Here is a 22,783-nt window from a genome sequence, read left to right as displayed (position 1 = left end):
CAGACGTTCCCCAGCTGCCTCTGGCACCAGGTGGATTCCCCTCCAGAATGATGCCTCTGGAGATTGAATGTGGCTTCTTCAAGCTAGAGTTAGTCTCATTACTCATCTCGATGTGAGATAGCGGCCTTCCTTAGGGACCTCCCATTTTCTGCTCAAGTCCCAAGTTTTCCATCGTCTGGTTCTTTACCAATTGATTGATGCCTGGCTGAGCTGCCCGGAGTTTGCCATGGCGCTCCCCTCCCCAGGTGTTTGCTGTGCGTGTGTGGCCCAGTGTGCTGGGCTGAAACAGCTCCTATTCCTAGTCCCTGTCCTCATGGAGCTTACAGTCTGGCAAGGGATACAAGGCAAAGGCAGCCCCAAGGAGGGAATGGCTAGAAATCATGCGTGATGCACCGTGAGGTCAAGGTGCAAAAGCCTGTGTGCAGGGATCCAGCTCTGTGAACCCGTTCACCAGATTCAGAAGGAGGCAGGCTTCAGTCTAGGCCGAGTCTGAGTCGTGGCAGGTGCCTAATGAATGAGGCCCTCCCCGTGTTGACAGTGCGGGGAGCTGCTTCTGGGTGGAGCCCAGCTGTTCCCCAGGCAGGCTGCCTGGTTTTTTCCTTCCAGAACCCACTTAGCCCCCTGGCCCTGGACACCCTCCATCTTCCTCTGTTTATATTCAGCCTGACGTTTCTATTGCTGTGTTCACCTCCACTAACTGAGGAGCATTTCTGCTGAACATGCTCCTTCAGTCTGGGGGCCAGAGAAGTATGGCTGATTAAAACTCCTCCAGAGCCAGGGCCCTGGGGCAGGCTGCAGTGGGGCTACTGGGGGACACAGCAGCCTCAAGTCTGGGGCTTGGGTGGGAGGGGCATCTGGAATTGGGATGGAGATTTTGATGGGAAACAGAGGAGGAATTATTTGAAGGGATGACAGCGGGCAAAGCAGGCTGCTCCGACACCAGGCTGCAGCTGCCCTGAGGGAAACGGGTGCAGAGACCCGGATCAGCTGGAGTCTTTCCGCCCCTGCCCCCAGTACTGAGGGACGGGCACCAGTCTCCCCCTCTGCACAGGGAAGCTTTTCTGCCCTTACTCCTCACCCACAGATCGGGGAGGTTTACAATGACATGGGGACGTGCTTAAAAACCTGTACAATAACAAAGGAACAAATGTAAGCTTGGATTCCATATCACTACCGCCTGAAGGCATGTGCATGTGGTCTGACAGTGTGGTTCTCTCCTGAGCTGCTGACCTGGCCCGGCCAGTGGCTCGGGTTCCTGATGCGGGCCCTCCAGCTGGCCAGACCCGTTCAGCCGTCCATATCAGTCTCAAGTCCACAGTTCCCAGCAGCTCCAAGGCCATTATTCCCCTCCTCGCTTCCCTCCCATCCTCCATCGGGTAGAATTTGGAGTCATTCTGGCACATTTCTCATTTTCGCGCAATTTCCAAACAGGTATGTAACTAACGGCAGCATCCAGGCTGAGGGCAGGGTGAGCAAGAGCGGCTGCTTCTTTGTCATCAACTTTCCTTTGCTCCCTTAAAACACCCACCCCTTTTCTTGGCTTTTTCAGCTCTAGACACCTGCTTGCAAGGCCCTGTCTGTGCACTCAAGGTGGCCCCGGCTGGCCCTCTGTGGGAGGGTGTGGGACTCTCCTTGGCCTTTATGTGTAAATAAAATGCTTCATTAACTCCAGTCCAGTCTTGCACACAATCCAGCAAGACATTAGCAGATTGTATGTCAGGAAATCTACATTCTTATCTTAGTGGGGTGGAGAGGAGGGAGGGCCCGAGTCCTGGTCCCAGCTCTGTTACCTGTTTCCCACAAGAGGACAGCAGAAATATCTGGTTTCATTGCTAGGGAGCCCCATTTGGGTCTCCTTAGTCTTGTGGCGAGGTGCAGGGCTGGCTCCTGCCTGCCCGCGGGTTTCTGAACAATGCGTGCTCTGTGGCAGTCAGTTCCTTGTCCTCTAACAGCTGAACCACAAGAAAACAGACTTTTCCTGAAGAGAGATTCTAGCCAGCCATGAAGAACCATTTGTATCTTGGATTTGTATCTTACCTTTCCCTACTGGACTAAGCGGCCTTGAGTAGGAATCAAGTGTTTTATCCTCTATGTCCCCCACAGTACTTAATATATGTGGTGTCCTGGAAGTGAGAAAGACTGAGTCCCAGCCGCCACTGGGCAGCACTGTGCTGTGCCCTGATTTTAGGACAGGGACAGTGTCATCCAAGAGCCCATCGCCGGCCTCCCCCGCCCCCCAACCCAGGAAGCCTGCTTCGCATGCTCATGGAACCAGGACCACAGCAGCGCCACCTGCAGTCTGTGGACTTTTTATTCTTCGTAAAGTGCTCGAAACATGAAGGACAAGCTCCTTTATAAGTGGAGTTACAACTAGGAAGACACACAGCAAAGCAGAAGTGTGCCCGCTCCCTGCCCACCCCACCTGCAGCCAGGACCAGAAACGCCCAACAAGAACCGTGGGCTTCAACTCCAAACTCTTCCCAAGGCATCCCTGGCCTGGGCGTTCTGGAGGCCCTAATCAGGGCTGAGTGGAAGGTCAGTGTCAGGGCTGGGGCTGCATAGAGCACAGAGGGACACCTAGTAGAGGAGTGGCCCCCTTCCTGCAGAAGAGACACCCATCCAACCCCAGATGATGCCCCCAAAACTGTCCTCAGCTTTGACAGGCGGTCCTTAATATTAAGGCAGATAACAGTGGAGGGGCACTCCCCGCTATGTGGGGCCCCTCTGCTTCGCCCTGGCAGAAGACACCCCTCACAGAGCAAATCGCCTTCCCGGGCTCTACCAGTGACCCCAGAGAGTGGCCCCAGAGGCCAGCTCACGAAAAAGAGGTGGCCCCAGGGGAGCTCTCACCTCCTCACCCCACAACTTTGCTAAGGAGGGTGCTCCAAGCCACCAGAGGTCCTCTGCAGATGCCGTGGGGAAGCCTGCTATTTGTCTGCAAGCAAACAGGGCCGGGCCAAAGGGCAGACAGTTTATTTCAGAGTGCACTGCAGCCAAGCCAGTCAAGGCCATGGGGCAGAAGGGACAGGCTGGGACAGCAGGTGGTGGATGGGTTGGGAGGACAACAAAGGCTTTTTCCTAAGCACAGGCACAGTGGGCCCTCCCATTTCCAGAATGGAGTTTCTTGTCCCCCACCCTCGGCCCCCCTCAACTGGTACTGTGTGAGTAAGAGAAGACAGCAGGTAGGTTAAGGGAGCAGCAGCTTGGCTTGACGCTTAGCTTAACTCACGGGGAGGGCAGAGCATGCGCAGGGCTTCTCGTCCTCTGTCTCCATCCTAGGGTCCTGCCAGATGGAGCCCCCTGTGCTCAACAGGGAGGGAGAGGGGCACCAAGCAGGGGGCGGAGCTACACCCAGAGGCTCATGACCCCACCCACAAAAGGCACATTTTAATCAGTTTCCCTAAGTTCAAACCCTACAGCAGCAGCGTTCTGACATCTGAACAGATTGAAAACCGGGATGGAGGCTTGATCCTCAAACACAAACCCAAAGCCCCAGGGTCGGAAGGGGCCCACACCTTGGAGGTGGGTGAGGAGGTAGTCTGTCCTCACCTGCCCCAGCTCTCCACACATTCACACGTGACATGCCTAGGAAGGTCAAGGAGGAGGGCAGGGAGTGGCCTGCAGGACGCACATCATCTCCCTCCATCCACACCGCGGTTCCTCCCCAAATAGCTGGAGACAGACAGACTCAGGACATGGCGGACATGACGCTATACCACACAGGCTCCTTGCTCTTGGGGAATTGATGTGAGGCTGAAGAGTTGGTGCCTGGTGGCCCATAACTCCCAGACAGGTGGGCAGCGTGGTCCCTGCCACAGCCCAAGTGGTCCCTGCCACAGACTCCTCCGCACCTGTACCCCATCTTTGCCAGGGCTGCCCCCTCCGTGCATCTTCCCTCCCTCCTCTCCTGTATTGTAACCTTTCTCTGGTTGAGGGGGGTGGCCAACCCTCCCAGCTCCCCAGTTTTCCCAGGACTGTGGGGATTCCTAGGATGTGAGACTTTCAGTGCTAAACCTAGGAAAGAGCTGGGCACACTGGGGCACTTGGTCACCCGCCTCTTTCCACTGGTGCTTTCCCTCAGCATTTACACCGGCCTGAAAAAAACACGCTCCTTTAATCGTGTGTTTGCCTGGCTACTGCCCTCTGTCATCCCCATGGCTTCCCCCTTCCCGCGCAGCCTCCCCAGAGCACAGGGACCCCATTCTGTCTCTGCAAGTTCTCACCTTCACTGACTCCTCCACCCACAGAGCATCTGACTCCTGGACCTCTCCTCCCTTTGGGCTGCTCTCTCCACTGGCTTTCCCCCAAGCCTCTCTCTGGGTTTCCACCTCCTAACAGTCTCTTCTCAGTCCTCACTGTGAGTCAGCCTGGGGTTCTCTCCCCTCCACCTCCTCAGTGATCTCCAGCCCAGACCTCTGCCCTGACCTCCAGACCCAGCGGACAGTTCAGGCTGGTTTACTCCACTTGGGGTCCACCCCAGGCACCTCAGCCTCCACGCCTGCCCTTTCCTGCACTTCCCAGTGGTGAGTGGCACCATTAACCTCCTGTGGCTCCAGTCAAAACCCTGGGAACCTCTCTGAATCCCTGCTCTGGCTTTAGCCTGAACAAGCATCAGGCCAGGGCTCACTACACCTTCCTCATGGCCACAGCTGCTAAGTCAGCTCCTCTGCAGAGTCCCCTCTGCCCACTGCACTGCGCTCTGGGATCGCCATCTCAGCCTCCCTCTCAGGCCAGAAAACACGGTCTCTGACACAGCTGGCCCTGCCCTTCTGTCCCGGCCCTCCGCCCCTGTGCTCCCCAGCCAGGGAAACAGGCTCTCTCTCACCCGTAGTCTCTTACAAAAGCTGTTCCCATCTGGAATGCTGTCCCTTCGTCCTGGGCCTGCTAACATCAACTCATGTTTCAAAGCTATGCAAGGCCACTTCCTCCAGGAAGCCTCCCTGATGCTTCCAGGCTAAGTGACCCTCCTCTGGGATCCTCCAGCACCCTGGACCTGTGATAGTTACACAAATTGCAAGCATCAGGCGCCTATATCAATGAACTTGCCCCTAGGGGACCTCTTAAAAACCACACTTCCTTCACAAAGGATTGGGACCATTAGGGAGTAGGAGGCAAAATAGTGGAGGTCAAGGCCCTGGACACACTGAAGAAGGGCTCACCCACACCCAGGGAAGTCCACCCGCTCCTCAGGGGAGGGCATGGACTCAGGCTCACAGGCGGGGAGGAGGGTCGGAGAGCCCAGGCGGGGCAGGCAGTAGGGGAAAGAGCATATCTCACCCTGTTCTGCCCCCGTAGGAGTCTGCGTGAGGGAAGGGGGCGTGACGGCAGCTCTACTGCCACCTGCGGGCTGCGCTGGGTGAGGAGTGTTGGGGGGAGCACCAGTGAGGCATACAGACACCCTGAATGAGGGCCAGGAGTTCTAGGCTCCCAGTGCGATGGCCCCCTGCTTCGGAGGGACCCTGAACCTGGAGCTCTCATGAATTCCATGTCCCCATCTGAGAAACAGGGACAGCTTTATATGCCCCATCCACTTCATGACATAAGGAACATGCCAAGTACAGACATGAAGCCAACTCTGAAGAGAAGAAAACTTCTAAACAGTAGTAAGTGTAATTAGAAGTGCTGCTGGACTACAGTGGGGCCAGCTGAGGACACTGGTGAGCGGTGACACCTCCTCTCCCACACCCCTGGGGGTGGCCTCATCGCCCACAACTGCAACAGCAGGTGGGGCAGCTCTGACGGCCTCCCAGCCCTTCTCATCCACCCGCACTGGCCCTCGGGCCTTCTCTTCACGGTTCACTGCGGCATTCCCCACTGGATCGGAACCCCCTGGGAATACTGGGGGGCAGCGTCTTTCATCCTGCCAAGCGTCTGACACAGTGGATGCTCGGTGAGTGTGCAGGGCTGGGTGCAGGAGCCAGGGGCTGGAGCCTCTCCTGCCCCCACAGCGCCCGCCCTGCCCTGCTCACCAGAGCAGCAGCCACCTCTGCTGTCCTGGCTTCTTCACTCAGGCCTCCCAGAGGGCCGGCACCCCTCTGCACTTTGCTGCCCTGGCTAAATCACACCCTGCCACTCCCTCCCACCCCTGGTGCCTTGGTCACCCTTCATCAGCTACCCGGTGAGGTCTCTGCCTCACAGTTCTTCCAAAACAGACCAATGCCACAGTGACCGCAGTCACAGGAGCGACCACAGCCGGCTCTGCACCACCCTGAGCACACGGGGACACCCGAAGGCACAGACACAACCCAGGGAAGCTGGAGGTGAGGCTGCAGACCCTGTCTTCTGAGCGCCACACTGGTGGGAAGTACTTCTTTTTTCCTCCCCCCAGTGGCATCCCTCCTTTCCTTTCCGACCTCAGTGCCAGTCCTTCCTCTGTCCTCCGGCCCTCTGCCTGCGCAGCCTCTCGCCTGGGGGCCTGGGGTAAAGGACTGTGGTGGAAGACTGGAGGGGTGGGGGACATCTGACAAGCCTCACTGCCCCCATCCCCTAGCAGCAGAGTGGCCTCGCTCTCATCCCCCTTCCCCTGCTGACCTGCCTTACCTCTCCCCACCCCGTTCCTCACCCCCTGCCCAAAGTCCTGTCTTGTGGGGGCACCTGCCAGTCCAAAGTCCCCAAAAGGAGGCTGTTTCAGATCTGGCACCACAGGAAGCTCATGACTTCAAAGTCTCCCTCCTCCAGCCTGAATGAACAAGCCTCTCCTCCACCCCTGGGGGTGCTGAGGCTGGACTGTGAACACCTCAGCCCTTGGGCTGTGTTTTCCCCTTCAACCCCCTTCCTCCTGGAGAATGCTCTCGGGCTGGCAGCCTGCCGCCCACCTGGCACGGGCTGTGGCTCCTCCACAGGTTGTGTCTCCAAGGGCAGAGCACAAGCAGGGAGGCTGGGGTGGCTGCCTCATGGTCCTCCCCAAGTGGGGCAGGGGATCCCCTGGGGGGTGGGGTAGGGAGGAAGAGGTCAGGGGCCAGGCTCCAGGCAAAGGAGAGCATGGAGAACTGTCCCCGCCACCTCCAAGAGCTGGAGAAGGGGTGGTGGAAAGGCAGGCTCTAGGGGAGTGGGGAGACGGCTCTTCTGGTCCGGAGGGGATGTGGATGGGAGGCTGGGGGGGAATCTCAGCTCCCCTGAGACAAGAAAGGGTTTAAGGCATCTTCCTCGGAGGTCCACAGGTCAGGCAGTCAGAAGCTTCCCAGCAGGGGCCCAAGCCCCTCTCCAGCTGATTTCTGGCTCTGGGCCTCAGAAGCCTCAGGGCTTTCCCCTCTCTTTAGAGCCCCCAGATCTGCTGGCTCTGAAGAGCCAGACTCTTCGAGTAGGAAGGTGTGGGGGCAGGACCCTCAGGGCATCTGGTGGGCAGAGATCAACAGGGCCCAGACACAGGAGGGCTGGCGTCCTCCACTGGCCCTTCCAGCCCTGGCTCCCCTCGCATGGTTCCGGAAGAACTGCTGTCAAGGCATCTTCTCCTGTCTCTGCCCCCTGCCACTCAGCCCCACTGTACCCTCCTCTTCGTCCTGGTAATCCAAGGGTGGGAAAAGGTGGGTCGCCTTGGGAGGCAGTGTGCTGGGCTGCAGCCCCTTATCCAACATCCACTCAGGTCTGGGCTCTGGCTCCAGCCCCGGCTGGGGAAGGCCCTGGTCCCCCTTGTGGCTCACAGGTTCTGCTGACTCTCCAGAACCTTCACCTGAGGATGAGGCAGTTCATCACTCTCCCTGTATGACCGGTGAGGACATCTCAGGTGCAGGAGAAAGGGTGACCACATCCCAGGGCCGGGAACTTTCGACTACTGAGCTGCTGCACTGTATCGAGCCCCTGAAAAAGCTGGCTCCTGCCGCTGGAGGCTTCCTCATCCTGCCCCTCAGGAGCATCGTGTGGGTCAGACAGCCTCTCCCACACACTGGTCACTTCTGGGGGCTGAATGGGGACGTTGCACTGCCTGTGGGACTGCCCTCCTCAAGCTGTCGACCCCCTGCCTGCTTCAGAGTCTGAGGCTCAGGGGGGCAGCAAGGCTGATGTGGAGGGAGGGCTGGCCCCTACAGAATGGAGAGGTCCCAGGTCGGTGGCACTCAAGCTCTGTGGAAAGTGGGACTGAACTAAGATGGCTCAGTCCCGTCAATTAAGAAGCCATGTTTAAAGGATGCGCAGTAGAGCAATGACTCAGAGGGATGGTGCAGCACCCCGAGTATGCGCAGTACAATGTGGCAGCCAGCACCTACTTATCTGAAGGGAGATGCCACCGTTTCAGACCACGCGCAGTAGAGCAACATAAGCAGCCTGTGCTCATGGAGCACAAAACAGCATGCAACACTGTCATCCAAGAGTATGAAAGCAAAGCCTTCGAACAGGCAGCGGAGACAGCCGAGAGGAGCTCAGACAGCAAAGAGATGTTCAGCTGCTTTGATGGACCCTGCTCTAGCCGACTCTGAAGCTGCCTTAGACTCTGCCTTGCAACTCACTGACCAGCTGCCTCCTGGACCTGGACCTGATCTGGACTCTTGGGACTTGGGTTCGTTATCCCCCAAATCTCTTGTGTGATGTTATTGCTGTTTCTGAGTGATTGTTATTACTGGGTTATTATAGATTGGGATTGACTCTGCATTAATAAAAGCTGAGTGAATAGCATAGTTACCTGTGTTGACGGTTACTCATTGGTGCTGGTGTTGCCTGTAGGGCCGGTGGCTGTATAGGTGGCCCAGCACCTCTGGTCTGTGACAAAGGCTGGAGGCTTTCCTGCTGATAGGAAAGACCATATCGGGGATGCTTGTAAGGTTGGAGTATCGCTCGTAACCAGCACCCACACGAGTGAGCTGGAAGCGAGGCTTCCTCTCTGCTCTGCTCCCCAGCACCCAGTATGACATCATGACTAAGAATGCCACAATCACCTACACTAAGAGCAGCAGGGGATACGTCCCCACTCTGCAGCCTGACGCCACACCATGTCCCCATACCTGGCAGAGGTTTTTTTATGATTAAGAACATTACACATATGATAAATGAAAAGGAGGTTAAATGCCATTGCACTATGAAAAAATGCATTTTAATGTAAAAGATATTTTGTCAAGCATTCCAGGTTTATTTGAATTAAAAATGGGGTTGGACAATTAAAAACATGATTTTTTGAGGGTTAAGAGAGACTACAGTTCTAGAACGTGTGTGCCCTGGGACAAATTCTCGAGTGCCGAAGGGCACATCTTGTTTTCCAGGTGGGACACCTGGTACACACTTTCTTAAGCCTAGAAAAACCCACATTTGAAGAGGATTTTTTCTGTCTGGGTGAAAGGCTGGGTGGTTGTTTCATTAGAGTCCTACCAGGAGGGGGTGTCCCCATGCCCGGCCGCAGTGTTTCCTTATTCAGCAAAAGCATGAAACACCCAGCCATCCCGAGCGTGGGGGTGGGGCTCTTGAGCACACTCGCCATCCACCCTCATTGTCCCACCTCCTCTGGCAGCTCCCTCACCCACCCCAAACCCCACCCCAGCAGAGGAAGCTGGACCTGTGATTATCTTTTTGGCCTCCTTCCGGGGCCCCACGGGTGATTCTCAAACTTCTCCCTGATTCCCAGCTTGGACGAATGGCCCCCTCACTTGTCCCCAAATTATTGTTCTGCCTTTGAGGCTAGCCAGATTCTGACTTCCGGGTCGTGGTTATTGCTGCGTGATAAGCTGCACACGTACCCTGCCTCCATCCCTTCAAGCTTTTCTTCCCTGACTCTGACAGAAACTGCAGGGGACGGTTGGACCGGGCAGGGGTGGTTACACAGGTTCCCGGGGGTGGCAAGGGGCACTAGGGCAGCGGAAGTGGAGAAGAGGGTCTCTGGGGCTGAGGCAGGCCTCGGCGCCCAGGGCTGGGGGATGTGCCCTCTCAGGGTGGCTGCTCCCACCTGGTTCCTCTCCCTCGTATGATTCCCTTCAGCTTCGACCCTCCTTGATGCTGAGTACTTCCCACATCAACCTTCTGAGAAGCAGAATCCTATTTCATCTCTTTGCCCCCAGGCCACATCTCGAGTTGACTGTCTCAATGGGCTACCCTGGTCAGCTCAGACCAGACTGCGGACATAACTAGGGAGCTCTCCGAGGCAGCACGGCTGTCTTTACAGGGAACCACAAGTGTGGCAAAGTTGCCACAGCAGGTCTATTCCATTTTGACTGATTTACCAGATGCCTACTGAGAACTCAGCACATGCCAAGGCCTGCTCTGGGTCTGAGTGTACCACAAGGTCAGGGGCCCAGACTGCCCTTTGCCCTCCTTTCCCAGCACACAGCCTCCTGGACTGTGGCGGGCTCCTCGTTAAGAGGTAGGAGAAGGGGGTGTCTACAGAATGCAGAATTGTATGGCAGACTAAGCAGAGCTGAAAGAACTCATCCCACTCCTGCTGCTTGCTGCAGACGGGGAAACCGAGGGACAGAGGAGTGGCATAGCTAAGGGCTCCTGGCTGCGGCTGAGTGTGGCCTCGTCTGTCTTCATTCGAGGGAAGTATCCATCAGGTTTCCCCTCAAGCTGCAGAGAGAAGGGGGAGCCCTGAGCTCCTGATCCTGTAATTCTTCTGCTCCTGCATCTCTCCCTTCTTCCACGAACCCTCCCAGGCCTCTCCTGACTGTGCCCCGCTCCGGCTAACGTCAGCGGACAAGGTGGGGAGGATGTTTGAGACCAGGGGGTGCTGGGGCCTAGTCCATCAACTGAGGAGCCCCGAGTCAGCCTGAGTCAGCCCCGAACCCTCTGAGAAGTCAGGTGGGCTGCTCCCCTGTGTCTCGTCTCACACTTCACTGTCAGCTCTGGGGCCAGTTCTGTCACCAAGTATTGATAAATGAGTTTTAAACTCTGAGGGAGATTTGCTTAAACCAGGACATGTCCTGCACTGCTGTTTACAAATGACGTCTGCACTAGAGACATGGCTGCCTGCCCCTCAGGTCACTTGGGATGTACACAGAGATCCTTCCAGGAAAAATCAGTCACGTCCTTCTGCCCTGACTGGCTTGGCTCAGTGGACTGAGTGTGGGCCTGTAAACAAAAAGATCGCTGGTTTGATTCCCAGTCAGGCACATGCCTGGGCTGCACCAGGTCCCCAGGTGGGGGAGTGTCAGAGGCACCCAATCATGTTTCTCTCACACACTGATGTTTCTCCCTCCCATCCCCTCTCTCTAAAAATAAATAAATAAAATCTTTTAAAAAATAAATTGTGGTAGTATACACATAACAAAATATTATCATTTTAACCATTAAAAAAGATCAATCACTTCTTTCTAAGCCCCAAATCATGGGTGTGGCTTCAGTCCATTCAATTTCCTCCAATGTGATCCTTCTCATGTTCCATTCCAGGCTGTATTGCTTTTTGTGTTTGGCTCCCTAAAGCTGCCACTATCCTTAACCTGAGGCAGGATCATCCCTTATTCCCTCAGCCCTTCCTGTCTTTTCACCACCCTAGTCCAGCCACACCATTGTCCTCCAGGATGGACTAACAGGGAGAGATGGAGAAAGAATGAGAATGGGCCTCCCATAGGGAGGCCCGGATCTGGGTTCCCAGCTGGAGTGCAGATTGGTACCACAGGAAACTCTCCAGAACTTACAGGCCTGGCCACCTCCCAGAGGTTTAGATCAGTGAGTCTAGGGGGGCCCATGTTGAGCTTGCCTGTCCTAAGTGGTGGACTAGGGGAGAAAAGAGAGACTTCCACTCACTACACCACCAGCTTCCAAATCTCTCTCTCTCTCTCTCTCTCTCTCACACACACATACACACACACGAGGTACAGAGAGAAATTGTGTTAGAGAACAGTTGCCTCTAATTGTTACCAAACTTTTGCAAAACAAGAAAAAACAAAGAAATAAAAGCAGTAGATAATTAAGTACATAATTGTACACACCACTTGTTAATTAAGCTTTTACTCCTAGAACCTGACAGAATCTGCTTATAAGGTGACGGCGTGAGGGAAATGAGGCATCTGGCAGGCCATCTGCAACGCGAACGTTCTGTTGATGAAACCTCCCTGCCCCGCAAAAAGAATGAGATGCTACATGTTGTTTTCTGGAGCAGAGAGATGTATCTTCATTCCATGCAAAAAATAAGCTGCCGGCTCAGAGGTAAGATGAAAGAATACCAGGCAGAGCCAAGGGGCTCTGTCTGCCATGGCCATGCCCTGCTGCCTGCACGCGTGCAATGCCTGCCTCTGCCGCCCGGAGCCTCCGGGGCCCCTTTGGTTGCTTCGCTGTCTGAGAGCAGCTCCTAAGGACCCATGATGCGCAGAGGAGAGGTGGCCTAGCCCACAGTTATGACCAGCTCCTCTCTGAAATGCTCCTGATGTTAGTGTGCAGGGAGTCATAGACCTGGTAACAGACTCCCCCAACCACCAAAACTATAATTTTAATGTGTAATCAATATAAATTGTTAATAAAATATTTTGTATTCTTTTTGTGTATACAGAATTCTGAAACTCACTCTATTTATACTTCCAGCACATCATAACTCTGAGCAGCCATATTTTAGGTGCTCAGTACCCACATGTGGCAAGTAGCTGCCATGCAGGTCTAAGGGCTCTGACCCACCGACTTGAGGTGAGCGAAGTGCTTGACCCATATCTCTTCCAGAGACTAGGTAGCTCCCCTTCCAGCCCCAAGGTAGGGAGAGACGGTGCCCTGAGAAGGAACAGAGGGGTGCAAGAAGGGACTGTGGACAGTCTTGAGAAAAGTGCATTGGTGGGGACATTGCTAGTCTGTTTCATTTAAGCTTCTGGTCTCAAAGATCCTTGACCTCTCCAAGCCCATTTCCCCAATTGTAAAATGGAGATAAATTGCCTACCTTGGCTGCTGCACTGGGTTGATGTAAGACCTGGTAGAATGATGCAAAAAGTACACAAAACAGTGTGAGGTTTACATATGAATGAAATTGCTGTTGTTATTTTTTTAAGATTTTATTTATTTATCTTTAGAGGGAAAGAGAAGGAGAAAGGAAGAGAAATATCAATGTATGGTTGCCTCTCGTGCATCCCCTGCTGGGAACTGACCTGCAACCCAGGCATGTGCCCTGACTGGGAATTGAACCACGATCCTTTGGTTTGCAGGCTCAGACTCAATACACTGAGCTACACCAGTCAGGACATGCTGTTGTTATTAATGATAAGCTTTGAGTGTCATGAGCTCACATCCTCCACTTTGAGCTCACTCCTGACCTGCCTCTGAGCCGCAGTGCAGTGCAGCCAGCCCCAAGCCCTGGCCTCCATTCTTGGTCCTCCAGGCAGCGCCCACACTGCTCCATCCCAAGGGCCTTACCAGATCTGCTGCTCAGGCTCTTAGAGTCTACACAAGTGTCCTTGCAGAAACTGGCAACTGGAAGGGGGCCACCTGGGAAATGGGGCTCTTGGGGGTCAACAGGTGGCTGGCCTCCTGGAGGTGGCTTGTTGAAGACACAGCAGGGCTCTCAGCCTGCACCCACCTCTGACTTTGCTCCTTTCCATCTGCTTCCTCCTCAGGATACCCCACCCCCAACAGAGGGAGCTGCATGGGTCTCATACTCACCCTTGGTCCTGTTAGTGAGGTCACATAGTACAAACTATGATGGCCTGTGTCACAGAGGGAGAAAAGCACCCTTCTTGCCCCCTAGTTCAGAACTGCCCTCTGCCCAGATTTAGGCCAGGACCCCAGCCTTTTTCTTCTGGACCCAAAAGTGAAGGGAACCCCCCTACCTCTGCTGGGGGGCATCTGTTTTACTCATGGATGACTTTCTCTCTCGATAATTATTCTAAGAAATCCCTTGTTGCACCATGAAGACATGGTTGCCTTGCTTTTAGGCTTATCACCTCCCACCCTACTGGCCTCCCCTGCAGGGCCCAGGGCCCAGTGCGCAGTGCGCCACGGTGGGCTCACTGTCCCTTTTCTGTGACTGCCCCGGCCCTCTGGCCAGTGGTTAATTCTGCCACACACACAGCCCCTGGGAGGTCCCTGCTCTTGTCATATGATGAGAACTCCGTGAGGCCTGAGTCTGACTCCTGGAAGGTAGGACCATGGTGGGCCGTCATCCGCAGGTGATTGAACTAAACAGGTAGTGATGTCTGATGCCCTCATTGGCCTTTCCTGGGGACAGAGAGCATCTGATTCCTTTCTCCCAACAACCCTGTAGGGAAGGGGCTGTGGAGACACTAGGAATGTGGGGGATGGGGAGCCCTGCATTCCAGGCTGGTGGATAACATTGTTCATCCCAGAAAAGACTTCTGGCCAAGATGGAGTGTAGGTGGAAACACTGTGCCTCCTCACACAACTGAGTTTAAAGACAACAAAGTTTTAGTAACAAAAATGCAACCCAAACAGAAAATTGAACTATACAGAACTCCGACAACAACAAACCTTTCAGCCAGACCAGTAAGAGGGGCACAGCCAGCAGCGGAGCAGGGTCCTGCAGGAAAGATCCCCCGACCCAGGTGCACAGGCAGCTGTGGGTGGATCCCAGGTGTGGGGTAGCAATGGGCGGACTCAGTGAAGGCGCTAGGCAGCAGGCTGACTGCAGTCACACATTCATGCACAGATAAACCGGCGAAGGAGCAAGCAGTGAAACAGACCACATAGGCCTCAGTGGCAGGAAGCAGCAGAGGGGACTGCCATTGCCCCTCTTTGACCCCACCCCCACATACAGCATCACAACCCAGCAACTGAGTTGCCCTGCCCTGGTGAACACCTAGGGCTCTGCCCCTCATATGGAACAGGCACAGACAGACCAAAACATGGCTCAAGAAGAACTCAAAGCCCCAGAGTCGATAACTCTAAGCAACCAAGAAATAGCCAATCTATCAGATGCACAGTTCAAAATATTGGTCATCAGGATGCTCACAGAACTGGTTGATTTTAGCCACAAATTAGAGGAACAAATGAAGGCTAAATTAAACTAATTGAACTGAAGAAAAATGCACAGGAAACCAATACTGATGGAAAGGAAACTGGGACTCACATCAATGGAGTGGACCAGAAGGAAGGAAGAAAGGACCAAACAGACAAATATGAAGTAACAAGAATTCAAAAAAATGAGGAGAGGCTTAGGAACCTCCAGGACATCTTTAAACGTTCCAACATCTGTATTATAGGGATACCAGAAGGGGAAGAGGAACAGCCATGAGTGGAAATCTTATTTGAACAAATAATAAAGGAGAACTTCCCCAGTCTGGCCAAGGAAATAGACTTCCAGGAAATCCAGGAAGCTCAGAGAGTCCCAAAGAAGCTGGACCCAAGAAGGAACACACCAAGGCACATCATAATTACATTAGCCAACATTAAAAAGAAGGAGAGAATCCTAGAAGCAGCAAGAGATAAGGGGACAGTCACCTACAAAGGAGTTCCCATCAGACTTTCAGAGGATTTCTCAAAAGAGACCTTACAGACAAGAAGGAGCTGGAAAGAAATATTCCAAATCATGAAATCCAAAGACCTACATCCAAGATTGCTCTATCCAGCAAAGTTTTCATTTAGAATGGAAGGACAGGTAAAGTGCTTCTCAGATAAGATCAAATTCAAGGAGTTCATCATCACCAAGCCCTTATTATATGAAATGTTGAAGGGATTTATCTAAGAAAAAGAAGATGAAAAATATGAACAGTGAAAGGACAGCAAACTCACAGTTATTAAGAACCACACCTAAAACAAAAGCAAACTAAGAGGACAGCTAGATCAGGAGTGGAACCATAGAAATGAAGATCACATGGAGCGTTAGCAACAGGGGAGTGGGAGAAGGAGAAGGGGGAGAAGGTACAGAGAATAGGTGGCGTGGACGGTAGATAGAAAATAGATAGGGGGGAGGGCAAGAATAGTATGGGAAATATAGAATCTAAAGAACTTGTGACATGTGGTCATAAATTAAAGGGGGGAATGGTGGGGGAGTAGGTGTGCAGGGTGGAGGGGAATGAAGGGGGGAAATGGACAACTATAATGGCATAATCCATAAAATATATTTAAAAAAAAACCATTGTTCATCCCAGAAAAGCCAAAGCCAGATCCTCATACTCAACAATTCATGTCCCTGTGAATTTAATGTTCTCTCTGCATTTTATCAAGAAAGAAAACTGGGCCTATTGAAATCCATAACTCCATCACATAAACGGAATCTTAGCTTAAAGCCAACCCAGGGTGGTGGAGTCCAATCTCCTGCTTTTTATTGATAAAGAGAATAGGCCCTTGGGGCAGGAGTGAATTGTAGAAGGTCAACAAGCAATGGGAGCACAGAATAGCAATACAGGGGCCTAGCACCCTGCACATCAAACAGGTGGAGATGGTAAGGAGGTGGCAGGGGAGGAAAAGCCAGTTTCACTTCTGGGAAGGTGGTTTCCAAGACAGGACAATAAGTCTCCAGGGAGGGGCAAAGGCTGCTGTATTTCTAAGATATTGTTTAGGGCCAGAGCTCCTAATGGACATAATTTTTCTGATCAGCTGGGATGTCTTGGTGGGAAAAAAATGTGGAACTAGGACTGGGTATGGGGTGGAAGGTGGGGGATAGGAAGTAGAGGCCAGAGAGCAGAGCCAAAAAGAAGGTGAGCATCAGCCCCAGACTGCAGACATGGGCTGTGGTCTTCAAGCTTAACTGAAGAGAGCCCTCCAAGGACACCAAAGCCTGAGCCTGGCTCTGAGCTGGTTTGGCTTTGCCAGCACACTGCCAGTGGAATTAAATTCAGCACAGATCCTAGGCTGAGGCCTCAGGACTTTCACAAAAGGACCACCAACACCTGCTGAAAGGAAGGGGCACATGGTCTCCAAAACGTGTCATCGCTTGGCTGAAGGGGTAGAAGAGAGGAGCAAGCACCCTTTAAAAAGGACAAAAGGCTCTTTTCAGGCCCTCTTTACCAGAGCTAGCTGTCCTTTCCTTGACCCTGTCAGATGTAACTGAATGTTGTTTTTCTGAGCCTCTATTCTCAGGACGGAAGAAATAATTATCAAAAGCTCCCTAAAGGCTCAGATGTTCTGAAAACTTGTAAAATAGGACATGCCATATCGCAAGACTGGACCCTCAACTTAAAGATAACATCAAAACAAATGGAAGCCTGCACAAAATCGACTGAAGCATCCTGTTCTGTGACAGGATTACTCTACTGCAATCCCCTCGCCCTTTATAACCCAACAAAAGCTCACAGCCCCAACCTTTTGGGGCCAGTGCAACTCTCCACACTTCGGCTCCTTTCCTCTCTTGGAAACTGAATAAACTTTGCTCTCCATGTTTTCTATTCTTTGTGAAATCTTCCACAGCCCACATTACTGGCCACCCTAACAACTTCTGTAGTCTTTAAAATGAGGAGAGTAGTTAGAGAGGTGAAGAAATTGATGTTGGGGGGAGGTGCATTCTGGGATGGTGGCCCCAAGCAGGAGTGGAGGGGTCAACAGGTGAGGGGCCCTCGCTCTAGGCTTGGGAACCACCTCTCTTCCTCCCACCTTACCCATGCAAACAGTCTCAGATATTCTCCATGGGGTGTGGGGGTGCCTGACAAGGGTCTGGGGTGGCAGGCAGAAGCACAGAATTTCCACTGGCCTTCCCAGCACCATCTTTCCATCCCATCTTGTACACAGTCCCCTCAAGGACAGCTCTTCAGCCAGCCCAGCACGGCCACCTTGCAAATGGCCCTAGCACCACTGGGAGTTTCAGACAATCTGCCATAACCCTATTTTAAACTGCCACATGTGGTTTAAGCTCTCCTTGGGGCCAGCACCCATGGTGGCATAAAGGTATAAAGCCATTCTTCTTTGGACCACCTGCCAGTGCTCTGGGCCAGTCCTCAAGCGCTCTACTATGGCTCCCCACCTTCTTTTTATACCCTGTTCCAGAGGTGCTTCAAGTCAGGCCTCTTGTCAGCCAATGGGAAAGGCCCAGGTAGGAGCCAAGGGACTTGCCTTTACAACCTCAGTTGAGCATCACCCCCTGGGCTGGACCTCCCAGCTTCCTCCCACTTCTACCCACTTTGTCCCCACTATGGCTTCTCAGGCAAGCTCCAGAAAAAGAAACACATTTGCAGCCCCATTGCTTCCCTCCCCTGAGACTGCTGACCTGAGCTGGCCACAGCCTCGCCTCATTCTGGGTCCCTTCCCCCCATGTGCTTCCTTTCCCCTGCACAGGAAGTACAGGTGGCTTCCAGGCTGCAGTGCCATCCATGGCCCCTTTTCATGGGTGAGGAAGTCCTGTTTGGGGCCTCCCTCCTGCAGACCCTTCTTATTTGCAGCTGCTTGTAATGCAAAATCTAGACAGGTAGGAGGGAGGGGACAGGGACTAGGCAGGGGCAAAGTGGGTAAATGTGAACCAGTGCAGCCATGGAGAAGAAACTTCTCAGGGGAAGCTGGAGATAACATCCTCCAGGAGCAAACATCCTCTCCTAACCCTTGGATATTGGAGATTCGTGGCCCAGAGGGTGTGGAGTTACTCTCAGAGAATCTTGCTCAGGAATAATATGAATTGGTTGCCCTGGGTATAGTAATCAAACCAAACAACTCCGCAGTATAGATACTTGTATTTTTTTCTTTGTTAGAAGGAACACAGTGTGAAAGAAGAGCTTTCACATTTTCCTTTTTTGTCTTCATGGGTGAGAAAATAATTTGGTGCCTTGGATAGATTCCTTTGAATGGTGTCCTGTTGCCTTCTGCCCTCCTATTGCTTTTTCACCTGATCCAGCTGACTCTTTGGGCATCTTTAGAGAAATTTCCAAGAAAGGGATCCAGGGAATCATCTCACCCATCCCCCTACCTTCGGTGAGACCCCAATTCACCCCCAACAATCTCAGACAAAGAAGGGATGGTCTTGTGCTCAGACTGTTCAAGGCCAGAGACCGGTCTACCCCTAATTTGTCCTCCCCCAAGACTGTGGGTCCCTTTCTGACTCCCCTCCCCCACTTTGGGCTGGCAGGGCAGGCTCTCCATCCAACCGTTCCTTCACTCATTCGTCTGTCCACAGTGCACAACTGCTACATGCCCAGTGATGCTCATATCACCACTAAGGAGGGTGCGTCCGGAATTTCCCAGAGGGTGCCAACTGAACATAATTTCATTTTTTAAGTGAAGGTGATGTTCTAATAAATCAGTCAATGGACCTGTTCTTTTGTAAACCTTTGCATGAGTGATGTCACAAAGGCTACAAGTTTGATTTTTGCTTCCAGAGGCACAGTGACAAAGGGAGGGCACCTCAGTCCCTGCACTTGTGGAACGGAAGGGGACTCCTGGGTCAGGGTCATGGGCAGGGCCAGCAGCTGTCTAAATGGCCACCATCCCTCCACCAGGGACGGAGGCCATGTTACCAGCCTTAGAAAGAGGGAATCTAAATGGCTGGTGGCCCAGAAGGGACTGGCCCTGAGGTCCTGGTTCACAGGCTGGAATCTCCCAAGGGACCTGTTTCTAAAAACCAGAGTGCCAATTATCCACTTGCACTGAGAAATGTAACTGTTGTGCAACCGAGGCAGGTTGGTAAGAAACTAGAAAAATCCCCTGGCAAGCAGAACGAAGAAACTGAGACAAATGGCTGAAGAGCCAAAATAGCTGAGTAATTAACAGCCAGCTGATAAATCCCAAGACTCTACCCTCCCTGACCAAAGATCCCTGACAGCAGGTAGTTTAAACCTATCCTCCCTAACCAAAGATATCTAAGAGCAGGGAATTTAAATCACCTTAGTCAGGAAGACAGATGACTACCAACAAAGAGCCAGATTAATCCAAGATAAAGATGAAACTACCTGGAGACCGACCCCTGACCCTACTGTACGTAGGGTCATTTTGATGCACCAGCATACTAAAAACACACCTAGAAATCTAATGCACGTTCTGCTGAGGTCCTCCTCTGGGACCCCCCCTAAAGTTCCTGCCTATAGAAAACAGGCAAAAAGCCCTCAGGACAGAGGACGCCAGTGCAGGCTCTCCTTTGAGCACCCCACCCACCAGCCCGCGTTTCTTTCCTGAGGTGTGTACTTTTGGTTTCTTTAACCTAAGCCTCAGTGAACTTACTCTCACTTTCACCTGCATTTGAGTCTTGAGTGTTTTCCTGCTTGCTTCAAGAACCTGCTCATCCAGGACCATGTAGGGTAAGGACTTGCCTTGGCTAGGACCCGCTCTGGTGACCCTTCTGCACATTCTCCCTGTAGGTCTGTCCATCTGGGGACATGAAACATAACTGGAAGTTCGTGGCAGGAATCAGATTGGAGGGGGAGGCCCTTGGAGCTGCTTTGTGTATGTAGCTCTTTACTGAAAAGTGCTGACATCAAACAAAACAGCTGTGGAGGGACTTTGGCGATTGGGCAGAGGGGAACCTCTGGCTGCAGTGGGGCTGTTTGCCCTTGTTCTCAGCTGCCCAGTGTCTGAACCCTCTTCTGCCTGGAGAACCCCCCCCCACCCCCACCGATAATAAGCAGAAAGTCTGCCTGTTTTTACTGAAATGCAAAATATCAGATACTTTTCCACACTCCTTTGTAGCTTGGCCAGGCTACAAGCCCCAGTCTGCGCTTGTGGTACGCAGCACCTCAGGTCTTGAGTAGAGGCGGCAGAAGCCTTCATTCTGCGACAGTGGTGGTCTGGCCACTCAGGTCTCCAAAGCAGCTGTTTTCCAGAAGCATCCAGCAGCTCCCCACATCTACACCTGTCTGCTGTGCGGGCCGCAGAGGCCCTGTGGGATTTGAGACTGCTTGGTCCACTGCATCCAGGGCGCATTCTCTGGCCCTTGTAGAGTTTGAGCTTCCTGGGGTCTTTTAATAAATTCCATTTCTGCTCAAATCCACTGGTGTCACTCTCTGACCTGAAGGTAAGAACCCTCCTGACAGATGACCCTTTGGCACTGCCACTGGTCAGCTGTCCAGAGTCACACAGCTGGTGGGTGGCACAGCCTGGAAAAGTCCCAAGCTGGCAGTGTCACCTCACCTGCCCCACGTCTGTCCAGAGTGGTAGACGGGAGCCGGTGAGTGCCGTGTGAGTGTCGAGGAGGGACTCGTCCCTGCCAGGTGTGGTGGCTGGAACGGGCTTCTTGGACATGGTGGGCCAGAGGGGTGAGCAAAATAAATGCGCTGAGAGGGAAGGGGGTGGTTTTCTGGGGCAGACACACTACACGGATCCTGACCCTTTGGGCAATAGAATTAGCAAGGGTCCTGGGATCAGGGACATGGCCCCTGTGTCGCCCCCCAGTTCCTGGCTCTGAGTTGACAGCAACAGGGAACAGAAAACTGAGCACTTGGCAATAATTAATTGCTAAGATGCAAAGAAAAATTGTTTTGAATATAGACATAGCATTATAGATATGATACAATTAGGAGTATGATTCAGAGTTTATGAAAATATTATTTATATTGATTTATTCCCAGAGCCATCAAGACTCCTTGAAAATAATTAAAGTTGACATTTCCATTGCTGAAGCTAAATGTTGATATCATAAAATTAAAATTATATGTTTGGGGTGGGCTGCACTCTAGAAAGCATGAAAACAAACATCAACATCTATAGCTCTCCCTCCAGCCAACACCCCTCTGCCCCATCCTCCCACACCCCTCTCCATCCAGCCAGCTGTCAATGCGGAGGCCTAGGAGGATGGGGCTCAGCCAGGGCTCTGAGCCAGGGAGGGGCGGGATCGGGGCAGGAAGCCAACTCAGCCTGGTCCTGGTAGTGACTGAGCTGCTGAATTCCTGCTGGCCTTGGATGAGGAAAGGAAGTTAGAGAGGGGGAGAGGGGCGGGAGGGGAGAGGGAAGTCTTCTCTACTTCTGTAAAGTCAAAGCTGCAGCCTCCTTGGTTTCAGCTGAAGGCCAGTCTCCACTTTTCTGGAGGCAGCCCATGGCCGATAGGGTCTTTGCTTGTTGACGGCTTTATAAGAGCCAGTTGTCTCCCCTCTGGAGCCCATGCGCCAATTGTCATCTTCTCCTCCAAAGGCGAACCTCTGTGCTCACCTCTACAAAAGCCTAGAGCGGGGGGAGACGTCTGATCTAAGATGATTTTAAAACAGTAAGATGGAAGGCCCTGGCTCAGTTGGGTGGCTCAGTTGGCTAGAGCATCGTCCCAATACACCAAGATTGTGGGTTTGACCCCCGTCAGGGCACACACAAGAATCAACCAATGACTGTATAAATAAGCGGGTCAACAAATCAATGTTTCTTTCTCTCTCCTTCCCTTCTTCCCTCTTCCTCTTCCCCTCTCTCTAAAATTCATAAATAAAAAATTTAAAAAATACAAATAAAACAGGAAGATGGGGAGGCCCCATTGGTGAGCGCAGTGAAATCAATTTCATGGGCTGTGATGAAGCATTACCAAAATAAAAAAATCGCGTAGAAACTTCCACCAAGATGAAGGCATAGGTGGAAACACTGTGCCTTCTCCCACAAGCAAGTTTAAAGATGACAAAGTTTTAGTAAACAAAAACACAGCCAAAACACATTGAACTATATGGAAGTCTGACAACAACAAATCATTCACCCAGACTGGTAAGAGGGGCAGAGCCAGCAGCGGAGCAGGGTCCTGCAGGAAAGATCCCCCGACCCAGGTGCACAGGCAGCTGTGGGTGGATCCCAGGTGTGGGGTAGCAATGGGCGGACTCAGTGAGGGTGCAAGGTGGTAGACTGACCATGGTCACACATTCGCGCGCAGATAAACCAGCGAAGGAGCAAGCATTGAGACAGACCACGCAGGCCTCAGCAGCAGGAAGCAGCAGAGGGGACCGCCATTGCCCCTCTTTGACCCCACCCCCACATACAGCATCACAACCCAGCAACTGAGTTGCCCTGCCCTGGTGAACACCTAGGGCTCTGCCCCTCATATGGAACAGGCACAGACAGACCAAAACATGGCTCAAGAAGAACTCAAAGCCCCAGAGTCGATAACTCTAAGCAACCA

The 22,783-nt window shown here is 52.8% G+C and overlaps 1 pseudogene; it reads right to left on the bottom strand.

Moving 5' to 3' along the window:
- Window positions 1-5,155: 5,155 nt before the first annotated feature.
- LOC118991547 (nascent polypeptide-associated complex subunit alpha, muscle-specific form-like) lies at window positions 5,156-20,940 on the bottom strand (annotated as a pseudogene).
- Between the last annotated feature and the right edge of the window lie 1,843 nt (window positions 20,941-22,783).

Source organism: Sturnira hondurensis, unplaced genomic scaffold, assembly GCF_014824575.4.
Source record: "Sturnira hondurensis isolate 20B ecotype Veracruz unplaced genomic scaffold, ASM1482457v3 Scaffold0007578, whole genome shotgun sequence".
Lineage (NCBI taxonomy): Eukaryota > Metazoa > Chordata > Mammalia > Chiroptera > Phyllostomidae > Sturnira > Sturnira hondurensis.
This window is presented reverse-complemented; position numbering and strand designations above follow the sequence as displayed.